General features: G+C 41.5%; 1 protein-coding gene across 3 annotated transcripts in view; it reads right to left on the reverse strand.

The window, feature by feature from the left end:
* LOC137417945 (uncharacterized) overlaps positions 1-12,988 on the reverse strand; it is a 168,028-nt gene extending 155,040 nt beyond the window's left edge. For 2 of the 3 annotated variants that reach the window (XR_013622473.1, XR_013622472.1), the window contains exon 1: positions 12,710-12,934. The gene's annotated coding sequence lies outside the window, so the exon portion shown is untranslated. Of the gene's footprint in view, positions 1-12,709 lie in introns of all 3 variants that reach the window. The other variant, XR_013622476.1, reaches the window with a different exon arrangement.
* Positions 12,989-13,132: the final 144 nt, after the last annotated feature.

A 13,132-nucleotide genomic window follows, 5' to 3' on the forward strand; every position in this document is an offset into this window, starting at 1 on the left:
TCACCTCCTCGCGCACTCCTCCGACCTCCTCACTCACACCTCTTCTGATCTCTTCTCCCATCACCTGCATCTCCTGCCCAGATGCCACCCTCATCTGCTCCATTTCCTCCCTGTGAGCATCCAATTTAGTTTCTACCCCCATTCTGACCCCCTCTATCTGCTGCCCCATTTTTTAAACTTCCTTTTCCGCTTGGTCCCTCATGTCCCTCAATTTGCCTTCCATACTGTTTTCTAACCCCTCTAACCCCTTTTTCATCCCTTCCATTTGATTCTCTTGAGCGGCCATTCTGTTTTCTACCCCCGTTAACCCATTCTTTACCTCTTTTATCCCATTGTCTAACGCCTCACCGGTACCCCTCACTTCGTCCCTCATTATCCCCATTTGGCCCTCCAATCGCTCACCCAATCGCTCACTATCAGCCCTCATTTGCTCACTATCAGCCCTCATTTGCTCACTCTGAGCATCCATCCGATTCCCCAATTGCTGACTATTAGCCCTCATATCGTCCTTCTGCAGGTTGAGGGACGCCTGCATTTGTACCATAAATTGCTCCATGAGGGCCTGCATTTGGGCCATCCCTCCCACTTGTGCAGCGGGTGCGGCCGCCGTAGCCATGTGCGAGGCGCCATTTTGCGCGCCCGCAACCTCGTGCGCGAGGACGCCATTTTGCGAACCTGCCGCCCTCACTGCTTCGCTCTCCTCATGTCCCTCAATTTGGTCCTGGATCGACCCTGCCTCACTCTCCTCTACCGGAACCCAGCCGTCTTGATCTGCCATAGCGCGACTTTCAAAATTCGGGTTTTTATTTTACAACAAAACAAATTTCGGTTACTTGTAATTTTGAGCGCGTTAAGCGCGCTTCGGGTCCAATCCCACTCCTGACACCAATTGTTACGGATCGCGGATAAGATGTTATTTACCGAGCGGTGGTATTGCCGTGACCTAACAGTTCCCCCGATTCTTCCCCAACTTACCCGATTCCACCGGACGTTGACCAAATCGCGCTATGCTAAATCAATGATTGGAAAGGACACAACGACTGGGATAGATGAAACGACGCAAGGGGTACAGTTCTCAAGACCTCCGGAGGAGGATATAATTAGTGGTGGAGAAAAGGGGTAGATTACAAGGTAATGAGGTAAAGACACAGAAGAGATAGGCACTTAGACACAATCTTATCTAGCCCAGACAGACCACAGACAAACGGCACAAGACTGACTTACACAGGGATTGATGGCAGGGAAGGACAGGCAGTCGATAGCACAAGGTGCACCTTGGCTCAGGGACAGGATAAAGCACGGTCCAAAAGATGCAGGGAGGTGTCACAGCGCTCGGTTGGTGGCGTCCTTCTCTCTCCAAGCTCAGCGCGCATCTGACGTCACCTCCCTCCTCCTGCGCATACTCAGCGGGGAGTCACACGCCCTCGGCTCATTGGCTCCGCCCCAGATGGGACCGGTCCGCCGCTTCTATTGGGTGCGGGGGTTACCGGGCTCCGCCCTTGACGAGGAGCTGACAGCGAGCCCCTACTTGGTAACCCCGTCGAGCACATGCTCGATGGCGGCTCGTTGGAAAGGCATGGTGCCCTCCCAACACCCCCTACCAACCAAGCCGGAGTGAGGACGCGCACTGCCCGCGCCGCCGCCGTTGTTGTTGTTGTTGTTGTTGTTGTTGTTGAACCGTGAGGAAGAGCTGCGGGGAGGTATTGGGAGGTCCTAAACTTCCTAACGGTGCCATACAATCACATTCTGGTGCAACGAAGAGTCAGAATTAATGGAAACGAGTCCTTAACTGACATAGACTAAGAATAACTAGCAAGATGTCCTATAGTTGTCTACGTGAGATGCGGTGGACCTGGATGCGACATTTAATGGGGGAAATAGGGGAAGGTCGGGTCTACAGAGTGTTGTTTACAGAAAATGGGACTAGGGAATGGGGGATTGGGGATAGTTGGGAAGTGTTGAGGAAAGAGGGGAATATTTACAAGCGGATATGGATGGATGCAAATCCCATATCCGCAACAATATGCTTGAAGAACTTAATGATTTTCAGAATAAATACATTTTAAAATAATTTAAGCTTGTGTTCATTATTTACAAAAAGGCCTACCAGTCCCATTGGACTGGTAGGCCTTTTGAATCTTCACACTGGCTGCCTGTCTCTGCTCGTGTGCAATACAAAATTTGCACACTATGTGCAAATTGTGTGGAGCGGGACCTCACTATCTCTCCGATTTGCTCACTCTCTATGTACCTCGGCGACGACTTCGTTCAAGCGATGACTCTATGACCTTAGAGCCACCGCGCACCAGCACCAAGTCATTTGGCGAGAAATCCTTTTCTTTTGCTGCACCTCTGCTCTGGAATGACTTGCCTTCCTCTGTTCGACATGTTGACTCTCTTCCTGCCTTTAAAACCTCCCTCAAAACCTATCTGTTTCACAAGTCTTTCAAAGTCCTGTTTTGCCTTTGGTTTGAGGTGGGACGGAGATCAAGAGTATGTCTGTGTACGTGTGCGGGGGAGGGAGGGGGAGGAGGGGGAGAGTACACATCTGTGGGTTTTGAATGGGGAGGGAGAGGAATAGGACAAGAGTGAAGGTGTGTCTGTGTGTGTGTGTCACAAGTGAAGGTGTGTCATTTGTGTATGTGTGTGCGGTGTGTGTGCATTCGCATGATAATGTAAAGCTCCACGAGGGTCGTTAACTCTGCTTGATGGGGCTATATATGACTCCTTTATTATTATTATTATTATTATTGGCTGTCTTTAATTTCTCTCTGGACGGCGCCATGGCAGATGAGGAGGACCGCAAGGCATGAGGACACAAAATCCATGCTTTTCAAAAAAGAAAAAGAAAAAAAAAAACCGCATCGCCGTGTCAATTCTGGAACTTTGGTCTGACCAGAGACCAGTAATATATTTTTTTCGGCCTTATTTATGAAAAGATTTTTTTTCCTAGTTATTACTTTTGTGATATTGGTCATAACACCATTATCCGTATTGATCTGTATTTATGTTTCTTCCAAGAGTAAACAATACGCATCAACTTCTTCATTCTCTTCTCTTTCGATGTATAGGGAAGTATCCACTCCATTGGACTTTATCGTTTCCTTTTGAGTGCTGAGGTCAATCGCGTAGATCAGTGGTTCTCAAACTTTTTTGGACAACCGCCCCTTCTGCCCTCTTGGACCGGCCCAATTCCCCCCTTGTCCTATCGTTCGTGGTCGGACACCCAGAATTTATGTAGATAGGAAGCAAAAATAACAGAAGCCAAATATTTTCTGAATAATATTTTACTTTATTTTACTTTACTTTTTATTTTATTTTGCACGACCTCCAATGTTTCAGCAGAACAGGCCCAGGTAAGGCAAACTGGGAATCTGTTATCACAGGCCCAAATACCGTTAGTGTGAAGGGTGGGCCTGGTGACTCGCTGCGAGATTACGAACGTTTGGCTCCATCTCAGTGAGGTAGAGACGCAGATCGCCCCTCTCGGTAATGTCAAGGCGGTTTCGATACTTGGTCAGCAGCACCATCACGGCGCTGAACCCTCTTTCAACGAGGTATGATGTGGGGAACGCCATCAGCAGCAGTTATGCCTCTACACATTGCGGGGTATTCGCCCCGCTCCAGAATCCAGAATTTGCCGTATTCATGCTGCGAGAATCTTGCCTTCACCTCATCATCATTGTGGAGGTTGATAATTTCGTCCTGTAATTTGCGCTTCACATCTTGAATGTCACATTTGAATGGGTTGATCACCCATGCTGGTACCGACAGTTCTCGCATGTCTCTGAAACGCTGTTCCATATCTCCACGAATCTTCTCAAGGTGATTGCAATAAACGAGCAGCTCTTCATCAGAAACAGCAGTTTCCTTTGCCAACTGGGGAAAGTGGTACATATCTCTGCGGCCGAGGGTTTCCCTGTGCAGAGTCGCCTTGGTTACGAACACGCCGATCACTTTCTTTGCTTTAATCAGCGTCATATGGTCACCCTGGAGTTGTTTGTTGACATCATTCAGTATACTGAATATGTCTGTGAGGTAAGCCACATCATGCTCAATCGCATTCACTTTCTCCGATAGCTCCGTATCAATTTCCGACAGAAACTCGACCACTGTTGAGGAAACGGGCCAAACAAGTGCCTTTGGACAACCATCGAACTTCAGTGTGCAACAGGAGCCGCTTGAATGCCTCATCGTTCTCCTGGCAAAGCTGACGAAACAGCCGATCATGCAGAGACGACACCTTGATTTTATTCACTGCTTTGATTACTGTTTGGAGTGATGTATGACGTCTGGTGCTGAGAGCTTTTGCTACAAGATGCTGGCGGTGCACGACACAGTGAATGGCGAACACGGACGGTACCTGGTTCTTCAGAAGCGCAATAAAACCATGCTGGCGACCAGCCATCGCTGGTGCCCCATCCGTCGTGCAAGCAAGAATGTTCTCCATCAGTATGTTCTTATCAGTAAAGTACTTCTCCAATGTTTGGAAGATGGAAGAACCCTTCATATCGGTCTGGAGAGAGCGGGCAAACAACATTTCTTCCACCATTTCCTGATCACGGATGAAGCGAACGTAGCAGAGTAACAGAGCTTCACTGTCACGCAAAGTGGACTCATCCAGCTGGATGGCGAAGTGTGTGCTTCTCAGCTCACTACACAGCTTATCTTCTACATCTGCTGACATTTCATCAATCCGCCTGGCCACGGAATCATTGCTGAGTGCAATCGACGAGAGAACTGGATTCGGATCCTGGCCCATAATGGTTTTTATCACTTCCCCAACAGCTGGTTTGATCAACTGTTCGCCGATTGAATACGGTTTTCCAGATCTGGCGATGAGCAATGACAGCTTATACGACGCTTCCAGTCCTTTATCCACGAGCTTTTGGCTGGCTTTGAACATCGTCCTTACCGTGGATCGCTTCTCAAATTTCTCTTTCAGCGATTGTAAATAGCTGACCTCTGCGCGAGCGTTATCAATATCACTGTGCTTTTTACTCAGGTGCTCGCTCAGTCGAGATGGTTTCATTGCTTCATTGGACAGCGTGATACCTCACCAGAAACACATCGGTAACTGTTTGTTTGTCAGAGATGGAATGAATCCATACTTGATGTATTCAACGGAATACTGACGACACTTTTTCTTTGAGGCCGACATCTTGAAGCTGACCGGACGTGAAGCTTTTTTGAATAATGAAATTAACACGCCAAAATGTCGAAAGATTAACACCAACGCTAACACTGACTGTTCATACCTTGCCCAATGTCTGTGCTGGCAAGGCCAGGCTGTAAAGTTGAACCAGGCACGTTGAATAGTCCAGCACGAATAGAGTGTATTATATCCCGCATAAAAAGATTCTTGCAAGCCGATTGGTTGAAATGGCACCACGTGCCAAAAGTTAGTGTTGTACTATTGACCGCATTGGCGGCCAATAGTATTTCGCTGGTGTCATACACTATCATGTTTGATGCATGAGCATGTATGGAAAAGAAAATACCTACCCGACATCAGCGAATATGTGATCATAAAAACCATGCGAAGGGGGAAAGAATGTGGTCGTTGATTGGATGGCCAATTTGCCGAATGGCACTGGGTAACCTGTTCAGACTGCAGGAAGCCCAATGAGCACTCCAAATCGCCACTGCTCCTCGAAATCGCCAGTGCCCCCCAAATCATTGCCAGCGCCCCCCTACCGCCCATGGACTCTTGAGCGCCCCCCTGAAAGTTCCCAGCGCCCACTGGGGGCGGTAGGGACCACTTTGAGAACCTATAGCGTAGATTGTATATATATCTTTAAACGACGCCATATCCAAAATGGGCTCTTGATTACCGTTGCTTTCACTCACCTTTTGGTAAGACTTATAGGCTTCAGCATAATCATTGGTTTTCCAATTAATTTCTAATCTATCTCGAGGATAAAATGTTCCATCTAGAGAAACCCGAAGTTGTTTTACGGTAGCATTATCACACAACGCGTTATTCTTATCAGTAGCAGTACCTCCATCGGGTTTCTTAAAAATAAGCCATAGGTACCGAGGTTTTCCTTCCAGAACACCTAAATTCTAAGTGTAGGTAGTATGTTCCAATTTAACATGTTGACATCTTCTTTTAAGGTAGGATACATTTAGCGAGGTCTTTGTGTTAAGCCTTCTATTCAACATCTCTTCCGTTTTAAGACTAGGAGTATATTCACTAATATACCAACACAGATCATTAACAACAAATTTATTGTTAGCACCGAAAGCATTAGCATCCCCAAAAACCAATCTGTTTTCATTAGTATTCCTTAGCAGTTGAAATCTAATTTTAAGGCCGTAAAGAACTTTATCATAATCACAAAATCCAAATATACCTTTAAGGGGCACAGCTACGGTAAAACTATTCACTGGTTTTGTCTCATCATTATACATTCCCTTCCTTTGTTTATAGCCCGGGTTATCGACCTTTCCTGTTTTCATATCAGAAATAAAACCTTCAACACACCCCTTACCCACCCTATCACTAGGCGAATATAGCATAAATTTAATCATTTCAGCTGTCGCAGAGACATAATCAATCGCTTCAACTTCTTGCGTTCCAATATACAAACGAATACTATCAAACATTTTCCAGAAGAAATCATTTACGAGTGTAGCGTTTGTATTATTCCCCGCTTTGGTGAATTTAAATTTACATAACAAGAAACTATCGGCTAGGCTCAAGTAAGTTTGTTGATTATTTATCTCAAAACTTTTTGTTCCAGTTATATTCCAATCTGTTCCCGTTACGGCATTTACCTTATAATAATCTTCATTTTTCGTTGAGTTTGAGATGATAATCGTATCATCCAAATCATACATAGTATCAATTGCCTCCATTCTTTTTATATAACAATAAAAAATATAATAAATACATTTATTATATTTACGTGTGATACTAATAAAATATTTAAAACTTTTGAAAGCCTGACCCAAGTATTTTAATTATTCGTTGTCGTTCATGTAGAGTTAGTTCAGTTTTACCTTTTCTAACTTCTTTGATCGCTTGTAATTTATGAGACTCCTTTTGAGCGTCTTTTATACTCTTTACAGCACCCGCTACATTTCCCATGGCAGAAGCGATTGAACCAATTAGGTCTTTATGTTTAAGAATAGTTGAACCGATACCCATTAGAGTATCAATTAGCTCATCTCCTTTATTTCTAAATTGATCTCCTACACCACGTTCTCTCATAGGCTTATAGTATCCTCTCCCAAGAAACATACCTTCCCCCTTATAGTAGGGTGAAAGGTACATACCTTGGCCCTTATAGTGCGGTGAAAGATGCATACCTTCCCCAATCCCATTCCCAGCTGTTTTACTAACACCTTTCATATCTTTAGTAATAATTTTATATTTTCTTAACTCATGTTTTCTTACAACAACCATCTTGTTTTTATTCTAAGAAGAATAAAAAACTTTTAGCATTTTAGTTTTAATTTTTTCATTTTATCCGCTTTGATTTTTCGTTCTAGTCGCGAATAATTAGTGTGTGGCGGCCAAAACAATTTTTCAAAACATAATTTATCCTTCATTGAAAATTTTGACGGAATTAAAAATTCTCCGCTCGACGTTAACATAATCTCTCCTCTTTCCCGAGTAAATACAAGACCTATTTTTCCAAACGCTAACTCTTGGTAAGTTTTCTTTTCATCTTGATCACTCATGTTAAAACTACATTCTAGAAAAAACAGTTAGATGTTCATTTATTAATTTGTTTATAGTTATTATATAATTTTTCCAATTATTTGTTGAAGAACTTCGCGTAGCTGATCTACAGTTGATTGTTAAAGAACTTCACATAGGTGAATTCTGATGGATATAATTTCATCATTGAAAGAAACCATATGGTGATCCTGATCGGTTATCTTAAAATTTACTTTAGAAATGGTTTTTCCTGACACGGGCAAATAGGTGAGATTCTTTGGCTCCATATTGAATTTATAACCTATTGGAGTTGAATAAGCACTGAATGAAAATATTGTATTTGTTTTTACTCCATCGTCATAAGCACCATCAACCAAATCACAGTGAATTAATATTGAATTTATACCTGAGGATATGTCAACGACGTTATCACTGACAAACGTATTATTATCCTCAAGCTTTTTTGCGGAGAAACCTAACATCTCGCGGAATGAATGAGTAATCGTGAAATCTATGTTATAATTATTTTAAAGTCTAATAGTTGATTTTGATGTATGTTTTTGAGTATCCATTTCGATATTTTTTGGTTCATCACCTTTTTCTTTCATAACGCGAGAAATTTCGGAACATAGTACACTAGTACAGGTATCTCATAAGCTCTGGGGGGTACTTCTATAGTTTTATATCCAGCTCCCGGATCATAAATAAACTTGTTATTCTTTTCTGTGATATTAAACAAGGTATTATAGTCTTCCATAGACAATAACGCCGCTTCATATTCTTTTGTGGGATCAAGTTGTATCGGGTATTGGAATGGAGTCGTGTGATCACTCGTTGTAAAATCAAATCTAAGAGTTGTGTTTCTCATTTTATTGAATGTGAGATAAAAGATCTTTGTATTGACATTTATTAATTATTTTCATATTCATCAACTGATCTAAAATGGCTGATATTTCATTAAAACAATTGTTATTTCCCGCCTCCTTACTACCTAACAGCAGTAATAGCCTATTAACTAATTGTGATGAGTCACTCGGAAGAAAATTAACGCTGGAGCCTGAACTCATTCCAAGTTTATCGAAAGCATTAAGAATATAATAATAATAATAATAATAATTCATTTATTTTGTATAGCGCTTTTCCAGAAGCCCAAAGGCGCTTTGACAGAGTGGAAAACATAATGCATAAACTTGTGCGACAAATATCTTTTTCCTTCTCGTTTTTCTTACCTTTACCCCTAATATACCCCTTGTAATCAATTGCGGTTATCAGCTCAATATACTCTCTATCTTCCTCTCTTTCCATATCAAGTGGGGCATCAAAATATTTTGAATCACTGAGTCTGGCGTTTCTATGTCCGGTGTGTGTGAGAAGAAACATTAATCTAGGGGTTAATTTAACATTTGGGTGAGTATCTCTCAAAAACATCAACTCATCATTAAATACCAATACCGTCTCGTTAACAAGATGAAATGTTCTCCTGCTGAAATGAGTCCCGTTTTGGTTAATGTATCCCTTTTATATTCATCATTTTGAATAGCTTTCGCAACATAATTAGAAAGTTTATTTGTCTTCCCAAGGCCTCGGGATGATTGTGTGGCTTCTATACTTGTAAGTTCTTGATTCGCTAGTTCCTCCAACTCTTGTTGTTGTTTGGTAGTGTATGTTATCGCAGGAACTTGGCCTGATAGGTCAATCAAATCGTGTGCTTCTTGACTTTTTTGGGGGGTATATTCTATCACAGGAAGTTGAAACGAAACCCCCTTTTGTTCGGTAGATTGTAAAAGAGGTTTAAAAAACTTCTCTTGTTTTCTTTCAAATACGTCTTCACCTAATAGCTTTTGTCTCCGTTTCTTCCTTATTCCCTCCTGTTGTTTAACAACTTTTGAAAGTAATTGTTGATGTTCCTTAAATTTTCTTACTCGTTCTTCAGCATTCATTTTATTTATGTAAAGAAATTATTTGTTATTATATCATCTTCTTTAACGACATATTTATATTTTTCAGTCGTATGTTTCATTTGGCCCTCAAATTCCTTTTTACTACATAATGTAGAACAATTATCCCTCCAAAAATTGGTTATATCTAATGCATTTAGTTTGAATAAAATAAAAGTATTAGCATTGTTTCTTATTGACGAGGGAGTTGAAAGTATGATTGACTAAGATAAATACAATTACAAGAAGAATGTCTCCCCCTTGTATAGTAGCTGTCCATAACCGTTTGGTTTCTCTCATTAACACAATCGTCAAAGATAACGAGGTTCTTTTTTGTTTCATCTAAATCTTGGGGTGAAGGTATATCATCCGTATTATCAGTGAGAGTACAAGTTATGGTTTAGGTGATGTAGGTTTTGATTTCTTTTTCCATTTTTGTGGAGTATCACAAAATAGTTGTATTACATCTTCAATGTTGAGCTCATTTAGTTCATGTTGAAGCTTAAATAACCCGATTATATCTTCTTTTTGAAGCCCCGCATTAAAACTTTGTGATAGTAGTTGGTACACTGGTTGAAAACTTGACTTTGTAAAAATTATTAAGTTTTCATAATCCAAAAATTTTGGAGTAAGGAGCATCTTTAAAAGTAAACAGGTTTTTCAACATCCGCTTGAACCAACTATTAAACATCTTAATGAATTTGGGAGGTTCTTATGATTATTAAATTTTATCTTACTTTCCCAAACGGGTAAAAAAATCATCCATTTTATACAAGGTTGAAAATATATAGTGGTTAATCATTCATCCTGCGTGTTTTTATTCCTATTTGTATTATAATTGTGTATAGGCCTACATATTAGAAGCGACTCAACCAATCGTCTAATTGTGTTAAATATATCTTGAAATATTTTGAAAATGGGTTTGGCCATTTTATATACCCTGACAAAAAAAAATTGGGAAAATCGTGAAATCTGACAAATCATAAATTTTGAAAATCAATTTTTTTATTGTTTGAAAATTGTGAAATCTGAAAATTTGGAAAATTGGGAAAATCGAGAAAATGTGAAAATTGGAAAATAAATAATTAATTGGTCACTTCCGGTTTGTGGTGAGTCACTTCCTGTTTTTTGGGTTGAGGCAGTTTCGGTTTGGGGGTAAGGGGGATGTGGGGAATGTGGTGAGGGTGGGGAGGGGTGGCCTGGTCTGGAACCTCTATTCGACAAATGATGAAAAATGGAAATTTGGAAAATTGGGAGAAAATCGAGAAATTAATTAATTAATTCGAACACTTCCGGTTTTGGGGCAAGGAGGATGTGGGGAATGTGGTCTCGGTCTGGAACCTCCCGTAAACATCTACTAATGTTCCTTCACCCTCTTCACAATCTCCTCGTATGTTACCTCTCCAGGCTTGGAAGGTGACACCAACGATCGTATTACTTGGTATACTTCTGCTCCGACGATAGACAGCAATATTAGTTTATCACCCTCCTTTTGTTCTCATCGGTGATCTGGTTCGTCTCACAGTAGAATGAATGTCTCTCAATGTAGGCTTCCCACAACTCTCTCTCTCTCTCTCTCTCTCCAGCTGGAACTCGTCCAATTTTCCATAAACCGCCATCTCAAGAATGGAGTTTTCCTCTTCGCCAATTATGTAATGTCCCCAGGATCCAGTATCACTCCTTGAAGTTCATCAACAAAGGTTTATTGGAAGCGAAAACCAAAGTCATTCAGCAGGCAACAACAATCACATCAAACATCTCCATTGCCGCCATTGCCGCCATTGCCGCCATTGCCGCGCTCGCTAAGCTCCGCCCTTCCGGATCCGGATGTATATTTTTAAAACTTCAAATATCACATTAGAGCAAATTAACACAATTAACTTATAACAATATCTCACACTTTGGATCGCACACACATCTCTTAGCTGTCTAGCCTGGGTTCGAATCCAGACCAACTATAAACTATCATCCTGATGTTTCCCAAGCAGGGTGATTCATCAATGTCCCTCGGATGGACGTTAAACTGGACGTCCCGTCTTCTTGCATTAGTTGATGGACGTTTAAAGATCACATGGTGTCCGCGAAGAGTAGGTGAGCTCTCGCCGGCAACATGAACATGTTACAAATTCCTGTCCTAACCAGTAGATAGCTTGCGCGACATATTAAAGAAGAAGAAGCCTGCCAAATACCCACCAAGTGCCCTAAAATACCCGAAAGCTGCACTTTAAGCCATGGAATTGAAATATCGTCGACATGTAATATGTATAAAAAAACCAAACCGTCCATTTTCACAACTACAAATATTCAGCGTACGGAAATAAGCGAATATTTGAAGTGAACGGTGAACAAAATCACCACTTCGTGATGACGTCATTACTTTGGAAACTGTATATTGAATAAACTAGGGCATTGCCCGTACGTGGGTGCCCGTTCCTTGCCAAAAAAAAAAAAAACGCTACCCGTACGCTCTACCCCGCCCGTACGCCCGTAAACAAAAAAAACAACGCTCTTCGCTTCCGCCCTTCGCTCTGACTGAATTGGGAGAAATAATGCGCATAAGAAATCGAATTACGTACCGTAATGGCGGTCAGCTCGTAACGCGCTCAGCTCCGCTCGTCTCACATCGGCCACGCCTACGCAACAAAGCGTTCTGTGATTGGCTGCCGGAAGTTCGCAAATCGTCGCAGTTACGATGAATCGTTTTAATTTAATCGCAGTTTGAATTCGTTTTAAAACATAGTTTAACGGCAACATAGTTTTCCAACGTGAAATAAATGAATACGCTGTCAAATGTGCCGTCCGAGGTAGAGTCTGATCGCCACGTTCGGCACACGTGATAGCTCGCTGCTCTCTGATTGGTTGAAGCGTTTTTTGGACATAGCTCGGTAAGTACTTCTCCGATTAATTTAAAACCTTGAAAAGGCACATCCTCGGGTCCCCAGCAATATACCTGGCAAGTTAAAAGTATATCGGACCCGTGGTTGTCGAGAAACAGCGGTCACAGACAAACGTACAAACGTACAGAGATTACTGGAATTATAGATAGATAAATACTAATGCAGAATTCTGGCAGTCATTGTTTTCTCATATACAGTATTTGTACCTACGTCGCTTTCCCATCTTCTCCATTTCGTCTATTGCCATTCGACTTGTCGTGCGATGTATCGTCCAGGAAGTCCTGAGTTCCGTGTGGGTTGGTGGTCTGCCTGTTTCCACATTTGCATATTTTATAACAAACGTTTGAGAGAAAATAATACTAAATACTTGGAGAGAAATAAAAAATTTAAATTCCATTCAAAGCGATGAAAGAGAATAGTCGAGGAATTCAAGCCAGGCGTATTCGTTTCGCAAGTTTTCGATCATTGGATAATCGATGTCACGTGACTATCATTTATATTCTTACACTTTGCCCACCTTTTCTTCCATATTTTCACCAATGATAACAAATGTGTTTCAAAAGTAAGTTAAAACTTTTTAACAATGAATTTGAAATATTGTAGGAAAGTTTGCATTCACCGTTGTTGAT

The sequence above is a fragment of the Myxine glutinosa genome, chromosome 2 (assembly GCF_964187855.1).
Source record: "Myxine glutinosa chromosome 2, kmMyxGlut1.1, whole genome shotgun sequence".
Taxonomy (NCBI): Eukaryota; Metazoa; Chordata; class Myxini; order Myxiniformes; family Myxinidae; genus Myxine; species Myxine glutinosa.